This window comes from Staurois parvus, unplaced genomic scaffold (genome assembly GCF_062004578.1).
Source record: "Staurois parvus isolate SC_StPar_1 unplaced genomic scaffold, SC_StPar_1.0 ptg000153l, whole genome shotgun sequence".
Taxonomy (NCBI): Eukaryota; Metazoa; Chordata; class Amphibia; order Anura; family Ranidae; genus Staurois; species Staurois parvus.
This window is the reverse complement of record NW_028317949.1, coordinates 22150764-22174360: the sequence shown is the minus strand read 5'-3', so window position 1 is coordinate 22174360 and position 23597 is coordinate 22150764.

The following is a 23597-nucleotide window of genomic DNA, read 5'->3' as shown; positions in this document are numbered from 1 at the left end:
AGTAGCAAACATGTCCTAGGAAAAAAACATAGACTCCAATAAAGAAAAAAGCATCCATAAGGCACTTGGACTTTGATGTAAGTTCATACAATTTAGTGACAGAACAAAAACATTCAGATAGCTCACTAGCTCAGGTTAGACTGCTCACAAGAGATAAGGCTATCCTACCCCAGCAGGTTACCAGAAGAAGAGCATTCACTAAGAAGGAGCAGCAGACCAACAAATTAAATAGTTCAATTCATTTATTTGTTCATACTTAACAGACAATGTGTTTCGTGGGTCAGAAAAAACTACCCCATCATCAGGGCTGCAGTTAACCACTTTTACCCCCTTCCTGCCCAGGCCAGCTTTTTCCTGATGATATTTAATCACTACAGGGGTTTTTATTTTTTGCTAAATTGATGAAAAAAGACCAAAAATTTAAAAAATAAATTTTTCTTTGTTTCTGTTATAAAATTTAGCAAATAAATAATTCTTCATAAATCTAGGCCAAGATGTATTCGGCTACATTTCTTTAGTGAAAATAACCCAAATCAGTATTTATTATTTAGTCTGTAGGAAATTTATAGAGTTCACAAACTATGGAATACAGTATATCTGAAAATTGATCAATCCTGAAGTACTGACAGCCAATCTAATTTCTTGTGGCCCAAGAATGTCAGGATAGTACAGATATCCCCCAAATATCTCCTTTTTGCAAAGTAGACAGTCTGAGGTATTTAGTAAGAGACATGGCAAGTTTTTTGAATTTGTAATTTTTTTGTCATAATATTTTAAAAAATGAAGAAATTGAAAAAAAAAATCACGATTTTTTTTAACATGCTGTCACCAGTGTAGTACAGTATCATCATATAACTGGTGTGGTGGTGATCAGGGACACTGACTGGTGATAGTACAAACAAAAATCAAATTAAAAAAAAATATATTTTTTATTAAAAATGTTTCTCTTTTTTTAAAGATTTTTTTTTCATAATACACTGTGACCATAGTAGTATAATGTTACCATAGTAACATTGTACTACTTTGGGGAAGTAATCAGTATTTTTTTTACACATTATGATTGCTGATAGCAAAGAATTTATTTGTTATAAGCAAGCATTTAACTGAATAAAATCGATTCATTCAGTATTTTTGTTGTGATTAGCTGTGATTGGCCATGGCTAAATCACATGACACAGATGGGCTGTGATTGGCCCAGTCTGTACATGTGAACGCTGTGACCAATCACAGCTAGTGACACAGTTCTATACAATGGATGGCATGTCAGAAAGCCATCCATTGTTTACAATTGTCATGTGACCTGCTGTGATTGGTCACATAGTAATGACAATAGGCTGGTATACAGATCTGTCATCGGCTGTGTCTGAGGTACACAGCCGGTGACAGATCTTGCCACAGCGTGGCCCTGCGGGCACATGCGAAGCACAATCCGGAAGGACGTTATATGACACCCACCCAGATCGACGAGAGTCCAGCTCATCATTCTGCTATTGGCCACGTGGGAACAGGTTAAGATAGGGACCTTGAATGGACTCAAAATAGAGCTTTCCTGTGTGAATCTGTTAGGGAAGCTAATTGCTTTCCTTCCAGAGAGTTACTGGCCAGCAGTGTCTGTGTGAGCAATCAAGTTGTAAAAATGCAGTCAACCTGAAATCTTTGTAGTGCATCTGGACAGGAACCAGCTGTTAAAGTTTTAGCCACTAACAAGTAGAAAATGTGCCCTGAGAAAAGACGTATGCAGTCTGTTATGAATGTAGTGTATGTGAACAGGGACAGGCTGTAAGGAAATTTCAGGACAACAGCAACATTAGGATGTAAGAACACTTCTGTCAGGGACCCCACTGCGGTAGCCTCTAGCACTCCACAGACTGGATTCCCCCAAGGCGCGGAATATAAGCTCCGACCTGCTTGTTCACCAGGGCCCCTGATGGTGGGGATGGACTTGGAGCAGGCCGAGACCAGGTCGCGGCCCCTGGGTTCACCCAGCTGTGGTAGAAGCACCGTTGGAGGTGTATAGCAGGTGAGAGTCTGATGTGAGGAGGTAACAGGAGCAGCGTCAGGCAAGCCGGGTCGGTAACAGTGGTGGCGGCGTAGTACAAAATCAGCAGGCAGAGGGATAAACAGGTCACAAGCCGGGTTCGTTAGCAGGAGGTCAGAACGTACAGGGTTAAGCAGGAGAATGGTCAGACAAAGCCAGGGATCAGAGCAGGAGACGGACAGCAAATCAGGGTCAGGCAGGTTCGGCAACAAACAATCTACTCACAGGAACTCGGGAACACAGATAAGACCATACGGCACTTGAGCATTGCAAGAGCCGGGTTTAAATAGTCCACCCGACTCCTGACAGGCACTCCTGGGTCCTAGTGCTTGCCTAGCCCGTCATTTGTGACAGGCACGCCTGGGTCCTAGTGCCTGCCTGCCTGTACGTTTTGTCAGGATTCTACGCATGTGCAGATTCGATCGCAGCGGCGATCTTCCCATTCCCTGACATTGCCCCCCCCTTACGGGCAGCCTCCGGATGCCCACCCGATTCCTCCTTTGAGGCTGGTTACGTAGGAATTCCCGCATCAATCTGGGGGCATGGACGTTCTGGGCAGGTTCCCACGAGTTTTCCTCCGACCCATAGCCTTTCCACTTAATTAAATATTGTGCCTGACCACCCCTCCTCCTACAATCCAAAATTGCTTCCACCTCAAATTCCTCCTCCCCATTGATGTCTATGGCTTCTGGAGGTCTAGACCTGCGGTCTAAAAAGGGGTCTGCAACCACAGGCTTCAACAACGATACATGGAAGACTGGGTGTATCTTGAGGGATTCAGGGAGAGTCAATTTAAACGCTACTTCGTTAACCTTACGTTCTACCTGGAAGGGCCCCACAAACTTGGGTGCCAATTTTCTGGACGGGCAAGTCAGTTTCAGGTTGACCGTTGATAACCAAACCCGATCCCCAGGATGTATAGCCAATTCTCCCTTTCTCCTCCTGTCACAGAACCTTTTACTGTCCTCTTGGGCCTTAGCCATTGTCTCTTGTAGTAGCTTGTTATTGGCAGTGAAGAATTCTAAGGTGTCCTGGGCCGCTGGGACTGAGTTCTCAGGAACCAGGTCTGGCAGGAAGGTAGGGTGAAACCCATAATTAGCGAAAAACGGGGATTGGTTGGTGGCAGAATGATTCGCATTGTTATATGCAAATTCTGCCATTGGTAGAAGTGTCAGCCAGTCATCCTGCAGGAAAGATGTATAGCATCTCAGGTATTGCTCAAGCGTTTGATTAGTTCGTTCTGTCTGCCCGTTTGTCTGGGGGTGATATGCTGACGAGAAAGATAACTTAATCGCCAGCCCCTCACATAATGCTTTCCAGAATCTGGAAGTAAACTGTACTCCACGGTCCGAGACAATCTCTTTTGGCACTCCGTGCAGCCTCACAATCTCTTTGATAAATACTTGGGCGGTTTCGGAAGCTGATGGTGTCTTGGCTAGTGGCAGAAAATGGGCCATTTTAGACAGGCGGTCCACAACCACAAAGATCACAGTGTGGTCTCGTGAGGGTGGCAAGTCAACAATAAAATCTAACGAGATCATACTCCAAGGTCGGTCAGGTATTGGCAGTGGTTTCAATAGGCCCCAGGCCTTGTCTCTGGTGGGTTTGTTTCGGTTACAGACGGGGCAAGATTTCACATATGCTTCACAGTCCTTGGCCATGTTTGGCCACCAAAATGTGCGTCGTGTCAGCTCTAACGTCTTATGTATCCCGAAGTGTCCTGCTAGGGGATGGTCATGACAAAACCCCAACACCAGGGATTGGACCTCCTTGGGTACCACGACCTGTTCCCCTCTCCAAAAGAGACCCTCCTTGTTCAGCAGGGAGACCCCAGGCAGGTCAGGAACCCGGTTGGAGGCCGCCTGCAATTTAGACAGTAGTTCTGACTGTAGCAATAGAAAGCTACCTGCCGGCAGGATGGTGTCTGGCTGGGGCGTCTCCCTAGGATCCTCGAACATCCGAGAAAGGGCATCAGGCTTAGTGTTCTTTGACCCAGGACGATACGTTATGTGAAGACTAAATCTCGCGAAAAACAGTGCCCATCTGGCCTGGCGTGGACGGAGGCGTTTGGCTGTTTTTAAATACTCCAGGTTTTTGTGGTCAGTATAGACCAGAATGGGGTGTAGGGCCCCCTCTAGCAGATAACGCCATTCCTTCAGAGCTGTCTTAATGGCTAGTAACTCCCTATCCCCAATATCGTAGTTCCTTTCAGAAGGGGATAGCTTCCTGGAGAAAAAAGCCACTGGATGCATTAGCTCCTTGGCCCCTACCCTCTGTGACAATACTGCTCCAACAGCCACTTCTGATGCGTCTACCTCTAGTATGTAGGGTAGGGATGCGTCAGGGTGGCTCAGAATGGGAGCCGTTGTAAATAGTTTTTTCAATGCGTCAAAAGCTACCTTTGCAGCTGGAGTCCATTGGAAACGAACTCCTACCTTGGTGAGCTGGGTAATGGGCGCTACCAGGCCTGAGAAGTTCTTTATGAACTTTCTATAAAAATTGGCGAATCCAATAAATCTCTGAACTCCCTTCTTATCCGTGGGGGCAGGCCATTCCAGGATAGCTGAGATTTTTTGTGGGTCCATAGCGATCCCCGTAGTGGAGATTATTAAACCAAGAAATGAAATGCTTTCCTGTTCAAAGCAGCATTTCTCGGCTTTTGCATAAAGGCCATGCTGACGGAGACGTTCCAGCACACTCTTAACATGTCCCCGATGTGCTTCCAGGGAAGAGGAAAATATCAGGATATCGTCCAAATAGACAATGACAAAGATATCCAGAAAGTCCCTGAAAATGTCATTGACAAAGTGCTGGAAGGTGGCCGGTGCATTACATAGCCCAAAAGGCATGACAAGACATTCAAAATGTCCGAACCGAGTGCGAAACGCTGTTTTCCACTCGTCTCCCTCACGTATCCGAACCAAGTTATAGGCACCCCTGAGGTCCAACTTGGAGAAGATGGATGCCGTCCTTAATCTCTGAAATAATTCTGGGACCAAAGGAAGGGGGTAGCGGTTTTTGACAGTAATCTTATTGAGGTCTCTGTAATCAACACACGGTCTTAGGGATCCGTCCTTCTTTTCAACAAAGAAAATCCCTGCCCCGGCCGGGGATGTGGAAGGGCGGATAAATCCCTTCCGGAGGCTCTCATCAATATATTCTCTTAAAGCCCCTAGTTCCCGCTCAGATAAGGGAAAAATGCGGCCAAAAGGAATCTCGGAGCCCGGGAGCAGATCGATGGGGCAATCATAGGCCCGATGTGGGGGAAGAACCTCTGCCCCCCGTGGACTAAACACGTCTAGGAATTTGTGGTAAGCTGCAGGTACCATCTGAGTTAACTTGGCCTCGGAGCTTACAGTTAATAAGGCCGGGGTATCTAGTGATGCCCTAGGTAGGCAATGTTCCTGACAGTATCGTGAGTGGAACTGGATTGACCCGGTCTTCCAGTCAATTTGGGGGTCGTGAGCTCGTAGCCAAGGGAGCCCCAGAAGAACTGGAAATAGGGGGGACGCGATGGCGTCCAAGCGGAGAAACTCCTGGTGATAACCCGCCACTGTGGTATGTATAGGAGGGGTTTCCCGGTCTACCGTCCCCGATTTTATCCGAGACCCATCCGCCAGAAAAATATTCACCCTGTGTTCTTTGGCGAGCAACGGTATTTGGTGCTGGGTAGCGAAACCGAGATCGACAAAGCAACTACAGGCCCCAGAATCAATGATAGCCATCACCTGTGTGCTTCCTCCGGGAAGCTGAAAGGACACAGGTACAGCCAAGTGAGTGGGGTTGCCTTCACATACAGCAGATATATTAAAAGGAATAGAAGAGAACTTACAGTCTTTCTTCGGACAGGAACGCACCATATGACCCGCTGCTCCGCAGTAAAGACACAGGTTATTGGCTCGACGCCTCTGTCGTTCCTCAGTAGAAAGAGTAGGCCGCATCAGGCCGAGTTGCATAGGCTCGGCCCCCTCGGACGGTTCGGAGCTCCGACTGCCGACACTGACCCTTGGCATGACTGGTACTCTGGGCATCATCCATGAAGTTCTCTGCCCCTGGCTGGACCTCTCCTGTCTCCTTTCCCGCAGTCGGCGATCGATCTGTATGGCCCGATCGATTAAACCTTCCAAGGAGTCTGGAATTTCTGTTCTCGCTAACTCGTCCTTCAATGGTTCTGACAGTCCCAACCGGAACTGGTGGCGTAAAGCTGCATCATTCCACTGTGTGTCTCCACTCCATTGCCTGAACTCAGCGGCATAGTCCTCCGCTGCCCGGCGTCCCTGTTGTAATGAATAGAGAGCTGCTTCGGCCGAGGCGGCTCGATGCGGGTCATCGTACAGTTGTGCCATTGCCTTAAAGAATGTGGTGACAGTATTTAAATGTGGGTGGTGGGCCTCCATCAGGCGATGAGCCCATCCCTGGGGCTCCCCCTGCAGCAAGGATATGACAAATCCTACCTTCACCGATTCAGAAGAGAAGGTCCGGGGTTGCAGGTCAAAGTACAGCTGGCAGGAATTTTGGAAGGCCCTGAACTTCCCTCGGTCCCCACTGAACCGCTCAGGGGTCGGCACTCTTGGCTCTGGCGGGGGGATGGTAAATGCTGCTCCAACTGCAGACCCCGCTGCACCCATGGTCAGAGGCGCACCCACTGGGCCTGGAGTTGTGGGTGTTGGTGCGGCCAGGCTCTGGACCTGTCCCTCCAGGTGCTTGTATCCCTCTTCCAGGGTCTTCACTGCCTGTGTGAGTGCCGCCAGATGTTGGCACATCTCTTCCCAGGGTGAAGGTCCTCCTCCAGACTCTGACATGGCCGTATGGTTCTGTCAGGGACCCCACTGCGGTAGCCTCTAGCACTCCACAGACTGGATTCCCCCAAGGCGCGGAATCTAAGCTCCGACCTGCTTGTTCACCAGGGCCCCTGATGGTGGGGATGGACTTGGAGCAGGCCGAGACCAGGTCGCGGCCCCTGGGTTCACCCAGCTGTGGTAGAAGCACCGTTGGAGGTGTATAGCAGGTGAGAGTCTGATGTGAGGAGGTAACAGGAGCAGCGTCAGGCAAGCCGGGTCGGTAACAGTGGTGGCGGCGTAGTACAAAATCAGCAGGCAGAGGGATAAACAGGTCACAAGCCGGGTTCGTTAGCAGGAGGTCAGAACGTACAGGGTTAAGCAGGAGAATGGTCAGACAAAGCCAGGGATCAGAGCAGGAGACGGACAGCAAATCAGGGTCAGGCAGGTTCGGCAACAAACAATCTACTCACAGGAACTCAGGAACACAGATAAGACCATACGGCACTTGAGCATTGCAAGAGCCGGGTTTAAATAGTCCACCCGACTCCTGACAGGCACTCCTGGGTCCTAGTGCTTGCCTATCCCGTCATTTGTGACAGGCACGCCTGGGTCCTAGTGCCTGCCTGCCTGTACGTTTTGTCAGGATTCTACGCATGTGCAGATTCGATCGCAGCGGCGATCTTCCCATTCCCTGACAACTTCACTCCTCCACTCCAACATTCCCCAGGATACACAATGTTGTGCTGCCTAAAGGACATTCAGAAAGTGTTCATCTGCTTTAAGAGGCCAGCTAGTGCCACTACACTAAACTGCGTCTATGCACTTTATCAATAGCACTTGTTGGCCCTTCTAGGTCATCTGATCTACATTCAAAGGTCAGGAAGTGCATAATGGCTGGTTAATCTGGTTTTATTTCTGGCTGAAACCTGAATTATTATTATACAGGAATTATATAGGATCAACAGTTTGCTCAGCGCTTTACAATATAAAGGGAGACAATACAGCAACAATACAGTTCAATACAAGAGAGTTAGGAGGGCCCTGCTCCTTGGAGCTTACAATCTACAAATCTCATACCTATATGCTGATTGAACATAGACCAAGAAATGTCAGAACTAAAGAAACACTATAAAAATCTGCAGTAATGTAATATTATTATTTAACATACCCCTCATATACTTCTGAAAAAACATGTAATAATAACTGGTAATTAAATCTCATCTTTTTTCCATTAACTATGGCCTCTGCGAGCGCTTCAATGGCACACTGTAGAGCATTCTGAGGTCCTTCGTTGATGGGGAGGCAGACTGGGAGAAGCTCCTCCCCCACCTGCTGTTTGCATATTGGGAGGTACCGCAAGAGTCAACGGGGTTCTCCCCCTTCGAACTCCTGTACGAGCGGAAGGTCCGAGGTCCCCTATCCCTGCTTCGGGAGCATTGGGAAGGGCAGATAGAGGACACGAGTACCTCCGTCGTTCCCTACGTTCTCGAGCTGTGGGAGAGGCTGACCCACCTGGCCACCATGGCCCACGACCACCTCCGGGCAGCCCAGACACGCCAGAAGGTATGGTACGACCGCAAGGCACGCGGTCAAGAGTTCACTGAAGGGCAGCAGGTGCTCAAGATCATCCCCAACCCCCAGAACAAGCTCCAGCACACCTGGGAAGGGCCCTACAAGGTCCTTCACAAGTTAGAGGAGACTAGCTACGTCATTAGCCTCGACACCCATGACCGCAAGCAGCGCATGGTCCATATCAACATGTTGAAAGAGTACCACGACCGGACTCTACCCGTGCTAGCTGTCCGCCCCTGCCTCCACAGGCGGAGAAGATGAGGGAGCCCTGCCCGATCTCCTGCAAGCCACCAAGGTCACCACTTCCCTAGATCAGATTCCCACCGGGGCTCAGCTGTACCCCCGCCAGACGGCCCAGATGCGGGCCATGCTAGCGGACCGGGCCATTGCCTTCGCAGCCACCCCGGGCCGCACCAGGTTAGCCCTCCACCACGTGGAGACCCACAGTCAGAAACCCATCAAGCAGGCCCCATACCCGGTCCCCGAATCTGTGAATTTGGCCATCCGGGCCAAACTCTCCGAGATGCTCCAGCTGGGTATCATCCAACCCTCCCGCAGTCCTTGGGCCTCCCCGATGGTGCTGGTTCCAAAGAAGGATGGGGCCACCCACTTTTGCGTGGACTACTTGAAGTTGAATGACTACACTGGCAGTGAAGCCTACCCCATGCCCCGTATAGACGACCTGCTGGACCGTCTAGCCGGGGCCCGCTACGTTAGCACCCTAGACCTCAGCAAGGGTTACTGGCAAATCGCCCTCACAAAAGAGGGCGTTGAGTGCTCCGCCTTTATTACCCCGTTCGGCCTGCACGAATTCCTCGTCATGCCCTTCGGCATGAAAAACGCCCCCGCCACCTTTTAACGGGTCGTGGACCAGCTACTAGAGGGATGTCAAGAGTTCACGTGCGCCTACCTAGATGACATAGCCATCTTTAGCGACACATGGGAGGAGCACCTGGCCCACGTGGGGGCCATCCTAGACCGCATCTGCAGGGCCGAGCTGACAGTGAGACCAGACAAGTGCCAGTTGGCTGAGGTACAGTACCTCAGGCACAGAGTAGGGGGGGGGCACTGAAACCTGAACCAGCCAAGGTTCAGGCCATTTATGACTGGCCCACCCCCCAGACCAAGAAGTAAGTGATGGCCTTCCACGGCACTGCCGGCTATTACCGTAAATTTTTGCCTAATTTCAGCTCCACAGCCCAGCCCCTGTCCGACCTGACCCAAAAGAATAGTCCCCGGATGGTGACTTGGACCTCGGCCTGTGAATCCGCCTTCCGTGACCTCAAAGCTGCCCTAGCTAGCAACCCCATCCTGGCCGCCCCTGACCACAACAGATGCTTCCTTGGTCAGACAGACGCCTCCACCTATGGCCTAGGGGCTGTCTTTAGCCAAGTCAATGAGGCTGGGGAGGAACATCCCGTCGCTTTCCTCAGCCGCAAACTACTGGACCGGGAAGTTGCCTATGCTACGGTGGAGAAGGAATTTCTGGCCATAGTCTGGGCCCTAAAGAAACTACAGCCCTACCTGTACGGCCGAGAGTTCACCATCGTCACCGATCACAATCCCCTCACATGGCTGAACTGGGTGTCCGGGGACAACGGGCGCCTCCTTAGGTGGAGCCTCGCCCTCCAGCCTTATAATTTCACCATTTGATATAGACGGGGAAGCCAACACCAAAATGCAGACGGCCTTTCCCGCCAACAAGATCCACAGTAGTTAAGTCAGGGCCCACAAGTGCCTTCAAGGGAACCCGGTTGGGTCCCCCTTGCCGGCACTTGTGAAATGGAAGGGGGAGGAGTGTCACAGCTGCCCCCCCCCTCAGCCCCTTGCTCTGTCCCTGCTCTCTCTGCCATCTTTCATCCGTGCCCCGTATGAAAGGCATTCCTAAGGCAAGCTTGAGCCACGCTACCTCCGGGCCCCCCCCCGTTGCCTAGGTGACTAGGGGGGTCCGACCAGTTTTAAGAAACTGATGCAGAGCTCCTGAGGTATTCACTACTGTGTAGCTGACGGAAGGAGCCCGGGCTGCGGCCGGGACCTTTTCTGTGACCAGGCTCTGCAGAGACCCAAGGCTGCCTAGGACCCCCCTTCTCCCAGAGCTGGGGAAGACTGTCTGCTAGACTCCAGAGATCCGTGAGTACATGCTCTCTGCCTGCTTCACTTGAACTATTCTTGTGGTGACCTCACACCAACCCCACCCCCTGTTGGATTACTTGCTACAGAGACTCACACCAAACTCCCTGTTGGATTACTTGCTACAGAGACTCTCCCTTGGCTCTCGGTGCTGGACTTTAAGTGTGTTGGTCCTTCCATGTCGCCCTGGACTGGCGTATTCACCCTCCCTGCGAACTCCCCTGACTGTCATCTGTTTGCCTCAATAAAGCTTTGTGTGTTTGCCATCCACTCTGTGTGTTCTGTCCTGCCTACGGTCCGTCACAGGTACCTTAGATTGTACGCCCCTTGAGGGTTAGGGACTGATGAGAATGTACAATATATATGTAAAGCGCTGTGTAAATTGACATCGCTATAAAAGTACCTGAAATAAATAAATAAAATGTCCTCCACAGTAGATCCAACATCAATCATGATGTCTACTGCCGTCACCGCCGACCCCAAAAAATAATTTAAAAAAAGAGGCTCCGCTTCTGACGATGGCCCCAGGCTGTCTGCCTGCTCCAGTGGTTTGACTGTTCTTAAATATGTAAGGGGCGGTGAAGGGGTAACTTGTGTATACAGTACTTACCTATGCAATCACTTGCAAGTGATTTTAAAAAATATTATTTTCATCATGAACGAGTATTTAGAGCAAAATTTGCTTAACTTCACTAAAGGGCTTGGTATGGATTGGGGGGACCCCACACTGTTTTTTAATTTGTAACGGTGCTGGTTTTTAAATGTAATTACTGCTTTTTTTTTCTTCACTATAGCTCATAGATTCAGCTGTCACTTTCCCCCAAGCTAAAAGAAAGAAAGTTTCCATTTAGTTTATTTCCTCAATTTAAAAAAAAAATGTTTCCTTTTAGTTTCTTAAAAGAAACAAAGTTTCCTTTAACTCTGGGGAAAGTGACAGCTAATTCTGTGAGCTATAGTGAAGAAAAAAAAGCTGGCAATTGCATTTAAAAATTGGTACTGACATACACTTCGTATTGCGAAAAAAATTCGGAAAAAATTAGTAAACTCAGGCATTATTTTCAATGGATTTTCATTCATAAACCAAAAATTAATTTAACCGAAGCATTTGTAAACCAAAGTACACCTGTACATTTATTGACACCAGCTGTATGTGTTATATGATCATGAGCTATATGTACACAAAACATGGTATATATGTACATGGCAGAATTTACTTTTTTGAGACATAATTCTGCTGTTCATTTTATATGTCACTGTTATTTTCCTGGTGGACAAGTATTGATCTATAAATAATGAATGGTAATCTAAAATAAAAATAGCCCTGTTTTATCTTAGATGCCAAGAGAGACTGCATGTCATGCTTCACACTTGATTCATTTTATCTTTGTATCCATATTTAAACAAAGGTTATTACATTTTGCAGTTAGCCAAACAACACAATCTTTGTTGGCTATGAGGATTTTATAAGACTACCAGACACAAAGGAACAGCTTAATTTTTAATCAACAAGATTGTTTTTGTACATAAAAAAGTATAGTTTACATCTTATATTTAACAGGGTTTTATAAATGGATACCTCTTCTACATCTGCTATAGCTTACTTTAAAGTGAAATCCCAGGCAGTCAACTAAATGCAGTGGAAATAACTACGTATATGTTTACTCTTTTAGATTTCAGGAATATTTGTACAGTGCTGTGAAAAAGTATTGCCCCCCTGCCTGATTTTTTTTTTTTTTTGCATATTTGTCACACTAAAATGATTCAGATCATCAAACAAATTGCTCAAGCACACTTGGGTTATGCAGCAGGACAATGATCTGAAGCACACAAGCAAGTTCACTTCTGAACTTTAAATCTGATCAACAGTATCAAAGTGATTGAGAGAGTAATAAAATATTAGCTGTGCCCCTTACATATAAATTACTTCTATATTGCTGCCAAGAACTCATAAGCTGTTTATTAATTTTGCTCATCATTTGACAACAGGTTTTTCGTCTAACTGTTGTTGTATAGTATAATATTTTAAATACAAATTACTGCACTGTTGTGTAAAAAAAAAAAACTGTTGAATTACTTATCTTAATTCTCTCTCCTGCAGGCTTTTTTCTCTTCACAAGGCTAGTTCTCTTAAGGTGTTCCTCTTCCCCACCTGACTGGTTCAGTGCAGCACCAGTGATTCTACATTGTAATATAGATATGTCAATGGATATGTAAACAAATAAGTGAGCATAAAGTTCATAAAATCTTCATAAATGCAAAAAAACCTCTTGTGGAAGAACTTGCAGTGAAAATCTTCTCTATATCAAAATAGGTGACTGGAACCATATAGATAAAATGCGCACTCACCGACCGCGCATTAAATATGCGCATGTATATGACCCTCTATCAGGTAATCAGCCAGACACACGGACCATCCCTCCCAGGTGGATCATCAGCCTTGGGTGTAGTGATATGTAGCAAGGTCCAGAGAACACTCAAAGCCAGTAAGTGAAGGTGGATGAGCTCCTTCTTCTGGATACAAGATGCACTAGGAACCAGCTGCTATAGATCTGAAACCCTCGGAGAGAGGGTTATAAACAGAGAGGGAGTGCCAATAGTGTAGTAGGTTGAAACGAATTTATTAGGTCACAGATAGAGTAACAACCAGGGGTGCATGTATACATATACTGCCAGTATTAGAGCAATAAAAGAACATGTACTGACCCGGCACAGTAAGAAACCACCGGACCTCCTCGTGGTCACGGCGGTGCAGAAAGTCACACGTGCTGTTGGCTCCTCCAAGGAGGATGATCCACCTGGGAGGGATGGTCCGTGTGTCTGGCTGATTACCTGATAGAGGGTCATATACATGCGCATATTTAATGTGCGGTCGGTGAGTGCGCATTTTATCTATACGGTTCCAGTCACCTATTTTGATATAGAGAAGATTTTCACTGCAAGTTTTTCCACAAGAGTTTTTTTCGCATTTATGAAGATTTTATGAACTTTATGCTCACTTATTTGTTTACATATCCATTGACATATCTATATTACAGCGCTGCACTATATTTTTAATACTTATGATATGAGGTCTGGTGATTCCTTGGAGTGTTCTAGCAGCTGATTATAATGAGCGCTTGCTATATTCCTTTTAATAGCTATTCTACATTATATGTGATGTCAATGGCCTACCCGCATCCCAGGACTGTAGAAGAGAGCAGGAGAGCACCGGCTGCTGATAAGTGTTTCATCTTATAAGCCCTACAAGCATGTAACCCTCTCAGTTCAGAGTGGGCCCCAACACAAGAGTATTTTTCATAGGCCAGAGATTAACTTTAAAAATAAAATTAAAGTTTCAGTAAATCTAAGAATCCCTCCAGTGGTTCCACATAGTATAAACTTGTATAACATCACTCCAGTTTGAAAAAAATATATACATTATTAAATTGGCTCATCAGAGTAAGAATTTATAAAAAACATACAAATATGGAGAACACATGCGGTAGCCTGATGCTATAATCCACTTTAGTCTCCCTTCCTGCTCCTTGTGATGGCTCAGCCAAAAAAAGATGAGTCTCCAATAGTGTGATACTGTTATTTGTTTAGTAAGATCAAAGTAAAATTCTAGCATTAGACTTGGATTATAGCATCAGGATACCGCAGGTGTTCCAGATATGAATAGACCTATGAAGCTAGATCCACGCAGCGTCATGCTTATTTAGGACACCTATAATTCAGGGTCTAATTATTCGGTAAGAGGCTGCATGACCAGAGGTAGTGAGCACACTGATCACACATTACTGGGCTTGAAAAATATGATGGACACGTTCTCCTTTTAATAACACATAAGTGTATGGATTTTTACTTAATATGGACCTCATTGTTTTTGTAGTTTTCATAATTTTCTTTTATTGAAAATATAAGTGCACAGACTTGTTTTTTCTGGATTTTATTGTCTTCACAGTTTTCACAATTTTGGTGATCCCCATTTGGTTGCATTTAAGGTTACTTGATAATTGTTTGCAGAGTTTGGATTATCAAATACACAGCACAACAATATTAGTCGAATGTTATTGAGCATTTGCATTTTGCAGCTGTGTATTTTTTACATTTGGCACTAAGCACAGTTTTATATATTCACAATGATGCAGTCAATATACTGTATGTATTGGCCCACGGACTTTGATAAGAAAAAAAAAACTCTTTTTTTCAGCTTTGCCCCATGAATATCTGCTTATACTGTATCTGTATAAAATCTGTAGATTTTTGTACATATATTCATCTTTATGGATGACATTTAGGAGTTTACATTTTTGTGTATTCTGATATATAATATACTTATATTACAGCAGAGTTTCATAATTTCTTTATCCCAATCACCTTAAATAGTTATGTGCCAACAACTGTGTAGGAAAAGTGCATTTGAACTAGATAAATGGTGTGATTTGTGTAGGCGTCTTAAAGTGGGGATCATTTTAACCACTTCCGCGCCGCCCTATAGCAGAAATACTGCTACAGGGCGGCACGGTTGCCCAAAATCACGTATATATAAGTGATTTTGCAGTTCCGGGTAGGGGGCACACACGTGCCCTACCCTCGCCGCCATTTGAGGCCTCTGCTGTCAATCACCAGGTCCTGGCCAGTGATTCCCCGCCAGCACCCGTGGATCTCCAAGTATTATCGTCGGAGGAGAGACCTGTATGTAAACAATACAGATCTCTCCCCTGTCAGCTCGTGCACACTACTTTGTATGGCTCTGCATAGCAGAGCCATACAAAGCAGTGTGCTTACAGTGTAAAGCACACACAGCCCACATAGTAACAGCACACAGTTAACCCTTTGATCGGCCCATATGTTAACCCCTTCATGCCCAGTGCCATTACTACAGTGTCAGTGCTTTTTATTAGCACTGATCACTGTATTTTTGTCACTAGGAATGTCACTGACACCAAGTCAGTTCCCCCCAGTGTCAGAATGCCTGCCACAGTCCCGTTATAAGTCACTGATTGCCGCCATTACTAGTAGAAAAAAAAATTACAGTATATATACTGCCATTTGTAAACGCTATAACTTTCACGTAAACCAATTAATTTACACGTATTGGGATTTTTTTTTAGCAAAGACATGTAGCAGAATACATTTTGGTCTAAATTTATGATGAAATTAGATTTTTTTTACTGGATATGTTTAATAGCAAAAAGTCAAAAATATAGTTTTTTTTTTTTCAAAATTGTCGGTCTTTTTTTCATTTATAGCGCAAGATTTTAAAAATGCAGAGGCAATCAAATACCACCAAAAGAGAGTTCTATTTGTGGGGAAAAGAGAATATAAATTTAATTTGGGTGCAGCATTGTATGACCGCGCAATTGTCAGTTAAAGTAACACAGAGCGCCGTATCATAAACAATGGCCTGTTCAGGAGGGGGGGTAAATCCTCTGGAGGGCAAGTGGTTAAGAAATACTTTCAACCCAGATGAGCAATAGCCTGAGGAAGTCTGCCTTGCTCTTGGATAAAGTAGTCAGTGGTTTGTCTGAACTACCATCAGGCCTAGGATACATATTCTTGTATTTAGTCTGATCATAAAAGAAATACAATAGTTTTACAATCATTTCTATTTGACCATACAGCTGTAAGGTGTGTGTATAGTTTAGCAGGCATTTACTTATTTTGAATTCCTGCCATGGCTAATATTAATGTGAGAGTGGCCTGTCGATGGCCAGGTGGTTCTTGAGGGAGTGCCAGATGCCCTGCTTGGAGAATTACTAAGTGTGATGAATGGAAATATTGATGCTGTAATGCAAGTCTGGTATCTTAGTGGGTTGAGGTATTGAGATGGAATTACGTATGTTGGTCATTACAATTCCCATGCTATTTAAAAAACATTTATTCCTACCACTAAGTAAAGAAAAATACATTAACTACAATTTCTGTACATACCTTCTTATTCAACATCATGCTATCAGAAGAACTTGTCATCAGTGTGAGGAGGTGTTGAACGAGGTCATCGGATGAGTTAAAAGGTCTTGAAAGAGGAGAATCACAATTGACAGCTGATATGAAGTCTCTGCCAATTGAGTCTAGAGGTGATAGCCTGAAAAGTCGTAATTCCTGCAATTTCATTGTGTCTCAGCTACAATATCCCTCAGTGTGCAGGCAGGGAAAGATATGACCTCTGTTTCCATCATGTAGTGCACTGTCTATGCAGTCTTTTCAGTTTTCCCTATTACGTGGTTATAAAATTCTGAAGTTTAAAAATGATCCATCAGCTGTATTAACAGCATGTCTAAACCCAACATGTAATCAAACATTATTTTAGTATTCTGAAAAAGATGCATTTCATTTTATAAGTAGAACTCCCTTCAGGCAAGCTTCAGTTTGATTAATAATCATCCACACATATTGATTTGCAATTTGAATCCAGTTTGCATATACCCTACATCAAATGCATTGCAGTGGTAGAAACTGGTTTCTCTATTAGTAGCTGTTAGTTGAATAACATTTTTGAAGATGGATTAACTATTTAAGAAAGTTTTCCTGCCAGGTTTTATCACTTTCGTTATCAGAAAAGAATAAAAAAAAATAGTGAACTTGACTAAAAAAAGAGAAAAAAAAAGAGAGGCAGACCGATGGATAGATAGATTGATACTTATTAACAAAAAATGAAATTAATATGGATGCTAGAAATGTAATTGCAAAAAAAATAGAATATAGTTACCTAATCCTAAAGGACAATTAACTTTACAACACTGATCCAGAACAATTCTGAAAGTGATAGGGATATTGATTTACACAAATCTTTAGTGATATCTTCAAATTTTTAGAAAAGTATCTATTTTTTATTGTAAAACCTGAAACTGTTGAAGATGAAATGAAGCCGGAGCCTGTCAAGTTGGAGTTGGGTGTCACTTTCTAAGTACTTTCTAATGATCTTTCAGGCACCTGACTGCAGGAGGCACATTTTTTAATAGAACATGCTGGGGGGGATTAAACACTAAATCAAAAAAGGCAATTCCATAGCAGAACCACAAAAATAAGATGAAACAATCCATCTAAATTTTCTTCACATTCATGGCTTATTTTTAGGGATGAGATTCTAGTTTGAGTCCAGCTTAGATTAAAGAAGAATCCAACCTTTTCCTGATTTGTGGATCTGGCAATTTCTGCTCCATCTGTGCAATCTTGCCTCCATAGCAACCAACTACCAGTAATGCGCTTTCTGGCCTTTGAACCTGGTTTAGAAGATCCAATAAGTTTGTGTTTGAATAAGGGCTCATGTACATTGCAGCTGCTAGGAGCTGTTGAGCATTTTTTTCAGCAGCCCCTGAACTCTTCTTTATGTTGAGTTTACAGTCGCTTTTTTTAATGACCAAAACTGCGTTCAGGAGTAGATTTTACCGGCACTTCAAACGACAAATGCTTGTAAACATGTGTAAACGCTTGTAAACGTGGTTAACTGCGTTTACAAGCATTTGCTTTTAGATGCATTTTTTGGCAGGTCCATATACAGATGCTGTCCAGAGCCTTTTTTCTTCATCAAAACTGCATTCAAAGCATTTTCCATGTATTCAAATAGACCTAGTACACCAGCGCAGTGAGTTCCAGGTTTCGTGTGAAGGAAAAAATGGTAGAACGTGCTGCATTATGCTCATGATGGTATCCATTGTGAATACAACCAGAAAATACAGGTAATCTCAACACATACTGCTCTCTCTGCTTCTGCTTTCTCTATTTCTCTCAAAAAGTTTGAAATAGTTAATTATTTACTAATTTTCAGTGCATTCTGGGCTTTTGGGGTCTCCTGAAGTTATCTTTTAAAAACGCTTCTAAATGCAAACGTGCATAAACGCGGCTAAATGCGTGGTATGCAAATGCAGCTAAACTGACTTTTTTAAACTACGTTTTCTAGCAGTCAGTTTTCAGAGATCAGAAGAGTTTTCCAAATGCCCCGAGTACATGAGCCTTAAGCTAGTAGCCTGTAAGCCTATAAAGAGTTGGATACCCAGAAACCATATTGGCAAGGTGTATAACATTGATAGGAAAAGCATGGGAAGTGCATAGGGACAGGTTAGTGTAGGAATTGTAATCGCTGGTTTCTTACAGTAGATATAAACCTTTAATGAATGTCCTTTAATTAACAAAATGCTGTGCATCTTTGGGAACCTGGGGATGAGGGGAGGGAAGGGTTTTTGCATCTTAATTGTGCTGATATCTTGTAGCTTCTTTATAGCCTGTGTTGTAACGTGCTGAGCAAACTGTTGGCACTATATAAATCCTGTATAATAATAATAATAATAATAATAATAGCCTGTTCCTGTCCACATGCTCTACAGTCAAAGAGGGTTGAGTGTGTTTTTTCACAGGTTTTATCTCCTATTTGTTGTTTGTTGCTGATTGTAATTGATTTTTTTTTCACAGCCTGTCCCTAACATTATTCACTACAGCCATATAAAGCTACATGTGTTTTTTTCAAGGCATATTTTGCAAATGTTGCTGGCTGCAACTGATTTTCACCTCCTGTCCCTGTCCATATGTACTACAGCCATAAAGGGCAGCATGTGTTTTTTAGAGGGTATATTTTCTAATTGTTGCTGGTTGCAATCAGGGGTGGACTGACCATTTGGAAACTCGGGCACTGCCCGAGGGCCCGGGGTCAGAAGGGGGCACCATGAGATGCCCCTGGTACCTTTTTCATAGGCTTTTTTTAGTTTGGGCAAGAACACAGAGGCCCCATGAGTTGTCAGTCCACCCCTGGTTGCAATTGATTTGTTCACCCCAGGTCTCTGTCCGTATACAGTACACTAGAAGTAATAATAACCTGCATGTATGTTTATACAGGGTATATTTATTAATTGTTACTGGATGAAATTGTTTTTTTTTCACAAACCTGTCACTTTCCAAACACACTACACTGATAACAGACTACATGTGTCACAGGGCATATTTCCTAACTGTTGTGAACTACAATTTTTTTGATACTTAAAAACAGTGTAATATTTCTGGGATGTATGCATCAGAACAGAATTGTAATTTGTTACTTTGAGAAAGCACCTGAAAGGGCCAGAGCATTGTCACCTCATAACACAAAGTGCCCAAACAAGGACCTTTATATCTGCATCACCAGCTCTCAAAGCGTATATGAGAGTTTAGTGTTTGGGTGTGCTTCTACTTATACAAACTATGCTAGAGTTCTTTGGACTACAAACATACTGCAACAGATGGTTAGAAACTAAATGCATGGTGCAGGAGACGACCAGTGACTACAAACATGCCACAGGAGTTGATAGCGATAAGAGATATGATTTTAGAGATGTATCATAGACTGAGAAAATAATATTAATCTTCAAGAGGCAGTGCTAAGTATACAGAATATGAGCCTATGTAACAAATATAAATATAGAGCGACAGAAAGGAAAAAGTCCTTTTAAGTATGACTGTTCCCAACCAAATGTCCAATATAATGTATTACTGTATCCATTCTTCCAATATATTGTGTACAGTGAAAACAATGACCTCCAAATTATAGCTAGGTCTTTCTGCACCATGCGACAATAGTTGAGCAGGGCGGGAGGTGCTGTACTGGGCCGGGTGGGGAGCTGAGCAGAGAGTGCACCGCTCAGGATGGGCCCTCTAAGTTTACCAAATTACCTAAGCAGGGTGACGTGGCGAGCTTTTTTCCAATAACACAGTGTAAAATAGGGTTAGGCAACCTTTGAGATCTGGAGACCTACCTGAACAACACGAAAGAGGTCAAAGATCACCAAGGTTCAAACCCCCCTCCCTTTTTTTAAAGAAATTAAGTAGCAAGACCTAAGTAAATAGTAAGAAAAACTTAGAACAATATAATAAAATGAATGTCACTGTAAAAATATAAACTTAGTCTATCTTAAACGTGAACAGTTTCAGTCAGCAGGTCAGTGGACAGTGTCAATTGGGCAGTGGATGGTATCTGTAGAGCAGTGGATGGTGCCAGTAGAGCAGTGAACAGTATCAGTAAAGCAGTGGACGTGTCAGTAGGGCAGAGGTTGGTTTCAATAGGGCAGTGGATGGTGTCAGTTAGTAGAGCAAATGATGGTGTCAGTATGGCTATGAACTTTGTTTTTAGGTCAAAGGACAGTGTCAGTATATCAGTGGAGGGTGTCAGCAGTTTTTCTATTTTGTATTTTTTGTATTTGTTTTTTACAATTGTATTATTTTATGATTGTACAAATTTTTTTAGCAGCCCTGTTGGGGGAATATGGTCAAATATCGGGGGTCATAAAAGTGATAACATCTAAGCAAGGATTTCACCACAGACATTTTTTGGACACATAATTTGGCCAATATTATATTATTTAAATTTATTGTTTGTACATATTTTTTGTATTTGTTTTTATTTTTTAGAATTTTTTATATTTTTTTGCATATTTTTTCTATTCCAAATTTTTTTTGGAATCATAATTTATTTAATTTATGTTATTTGGTTGCACAATTTATTATGATTTAGAAATTATTTTTTATGCACTTATTGAATATCACTTTTATTGAATTTAAATGTGTATCTTCTCTGATTGAGGTAGCGTTCAATATTACTATTATTGCTATCCAGTATATACTCCAGTTATTATTATAGATATATAAGTATACCAAAGGGCGCGGCACCACTTACCTATTTTTATACCAAACCTTAAAGACTTGGAGAGGATCTGCCAAGAGGAGTGGGCTGAAATCCCTCCTGAGATGTGTGCAAAGCCGGTGGCCAACTACAGGAAATTTCTGACCTCTGTGATTGCCAACAAGGGATTAGCCATCAAGTACTAAGTCATGTTTTGTGAAGCGGATCAAATACGTATTTCCTTCATGAACTTGCAAATCAGTGCATAATTTGTTAGGCGTGCATTTCTTTTGAATTTTTTGTTGCTATTCTGTCTCTCAGTGTTACAATACACCTACCATTTGATTTTTAGACTGATCATTTCTTTGTGAGTGGGCAAACATTCAAAATCAGCAGGGGATCAAATACTTATTTCCTTTACTGTATATATGTGTGTGTGATTTGCGCTCCCGCCATGTGCCCAAGCCTTTACCTGGCGGTGCATTGATTCACTTACCAGATCCAGGCCAATCCAGGCCCTGGACTTGCTAATTGGTTGTACTGAATCAGAGCTTAGCCTGTGCCTGTGTTTACAGAACACAGGCACAAGAGATTATGCAATCCTTTGTCCCTGGAGCATATTCCATTCCAGAGAGAGAAGAAAGCAGAACTACTGTGAGTACAAGCAGCACACTGACACTAAAACACATAGTTAGGCGCATTTTAACCCCTTGATTGTCCCCCAGTTAACCCTTTCACTGCCCTGTCCCCAGTGTCATTAGTACAGTGTACAGATTTATTTACTGATCACTGTATTAGTATTAGCAACAGTTAGCATCCCTCCCGGACAGTGTCAGATTGCCTACAACTACATTACCATCACATTTAACCCTTTGATTGCCAGGAACATGCTCAGATACACACTATAAACCACCATTGCTAGTATAGTGTCTGAATGGATCAATATCTTTGATCAGATCAGAACTAGCATTTACAATAGTATAGTGTCCCCAAAATTGCAGCATTAGCAGCATCAGCCTCAGCACCTGCATTTAGCCCTCCACCAGACCCCCCGCAACAAATGCAGTGTCAGTAGATCAGTGTCACTTGATACATTACACACAAAACTGCAGGATTAGCAAGTTCAAGCCTAATCTCTGCTAGGACTAGCAGGTACATTTTTTGTAGTGGTCCAAGCAGTTCCTGACAGCCAAATGCACTTTTTCCCATGAGTTGAACTAGGTACCTATACTTTTAGTGTCCAAAATGTGCAACGTAAGGTAGTAGAGAGGCCTACAGGATTCTGAGCATGTCAGATGAGAGCAAGGATGAAGACTCACTGAGAGAATCAGGCTCAGAATACGACCTGTAGAGAGCAGCAGCACCCCGACAAATACACTATATTACCAAAAGTATTGGGATGCCTGCCTTTACATGCACATGAACCTTACCAGTCTTAGTCCGTAGGGTTCAATATTGAGTTGGCCCACCCTTTGCAGCTAAAACAGTTTCAACTCCCTGCTCTAATTCATCCCAAAGGTGTGCTATCGGGTTGAGGTCAAGTTCCCCCACCCCAGACTTGCTCAGCCATGTCTTTATGGACCTTGCTTTGTGCACTGGTGCGCAGTCATGTTGGAATAGGAAAGGGCCATCCCCAAACTGTTCCCACAATTGTCCAAAATGTCTTGGTATGCTGACGCCTTAAGAGTTCCTTTCACTGGAACTAAGAGGTCAAGCCCAACCCCTGGAAAAACAACCCCACACCATATTGCCCCCTCCAACAAACTACACTTGCCACAATGCAATCAGGCAAGTACCGTGCTCCTGGCAACTGCCAAACCTAGACACACCCATGAGATTGCCAGAGAGAGAAGCATGATTTGTAACTCCAGAGAGCAGGTCTCCACCGCTCTAGGGCCCAGTGGCAGCGTGCTTTACGCTATTACATCTGACGCTTTGCATTGCACTTGGTGATGTAAGGCTTGGATGCAGCTGCTTGGCCATAGAAACCCATTTCATGAAGTTTTCAATGCACTGTTGTTGTGCAAATCTAAAGGCCACACAAAGTTTTCAGGTCTTTAGCTATTGACTCTGCAGACAGTTGGCGACTTTTGCGCACTGTGCGCTTCAGCATGCACTGACCCCGCTCTGTCATTTTACGTAGCCTACCACTTTGTGGCTGAGTTGCTGTTGTTCCCAGTTGCTTCCACTTTGTTATAATACCACTAACAGTTGGCCATGGAATATTTAGTAGCCAGGAAATGTCATGGATGGACTTATTGCACAGGTAGCAACCTGTCATGGTACCATGCTTGAAGTCACTGAATTCTCCTGAGAGTGACCCATTCTTTCACAAATGTTTGTAGAAGCAGTCTACATACCTAGGTGATTGATTTTATACACCTGTGGCCATGGAGGTGATTGGAACACCTAAATCCAACAATTTGGAGGGGAGTCCCAATACTTTTGGCAGTATAATGCACATATTATATTTCCTATAGATTTATGTATTTTAAATATAAAGTAT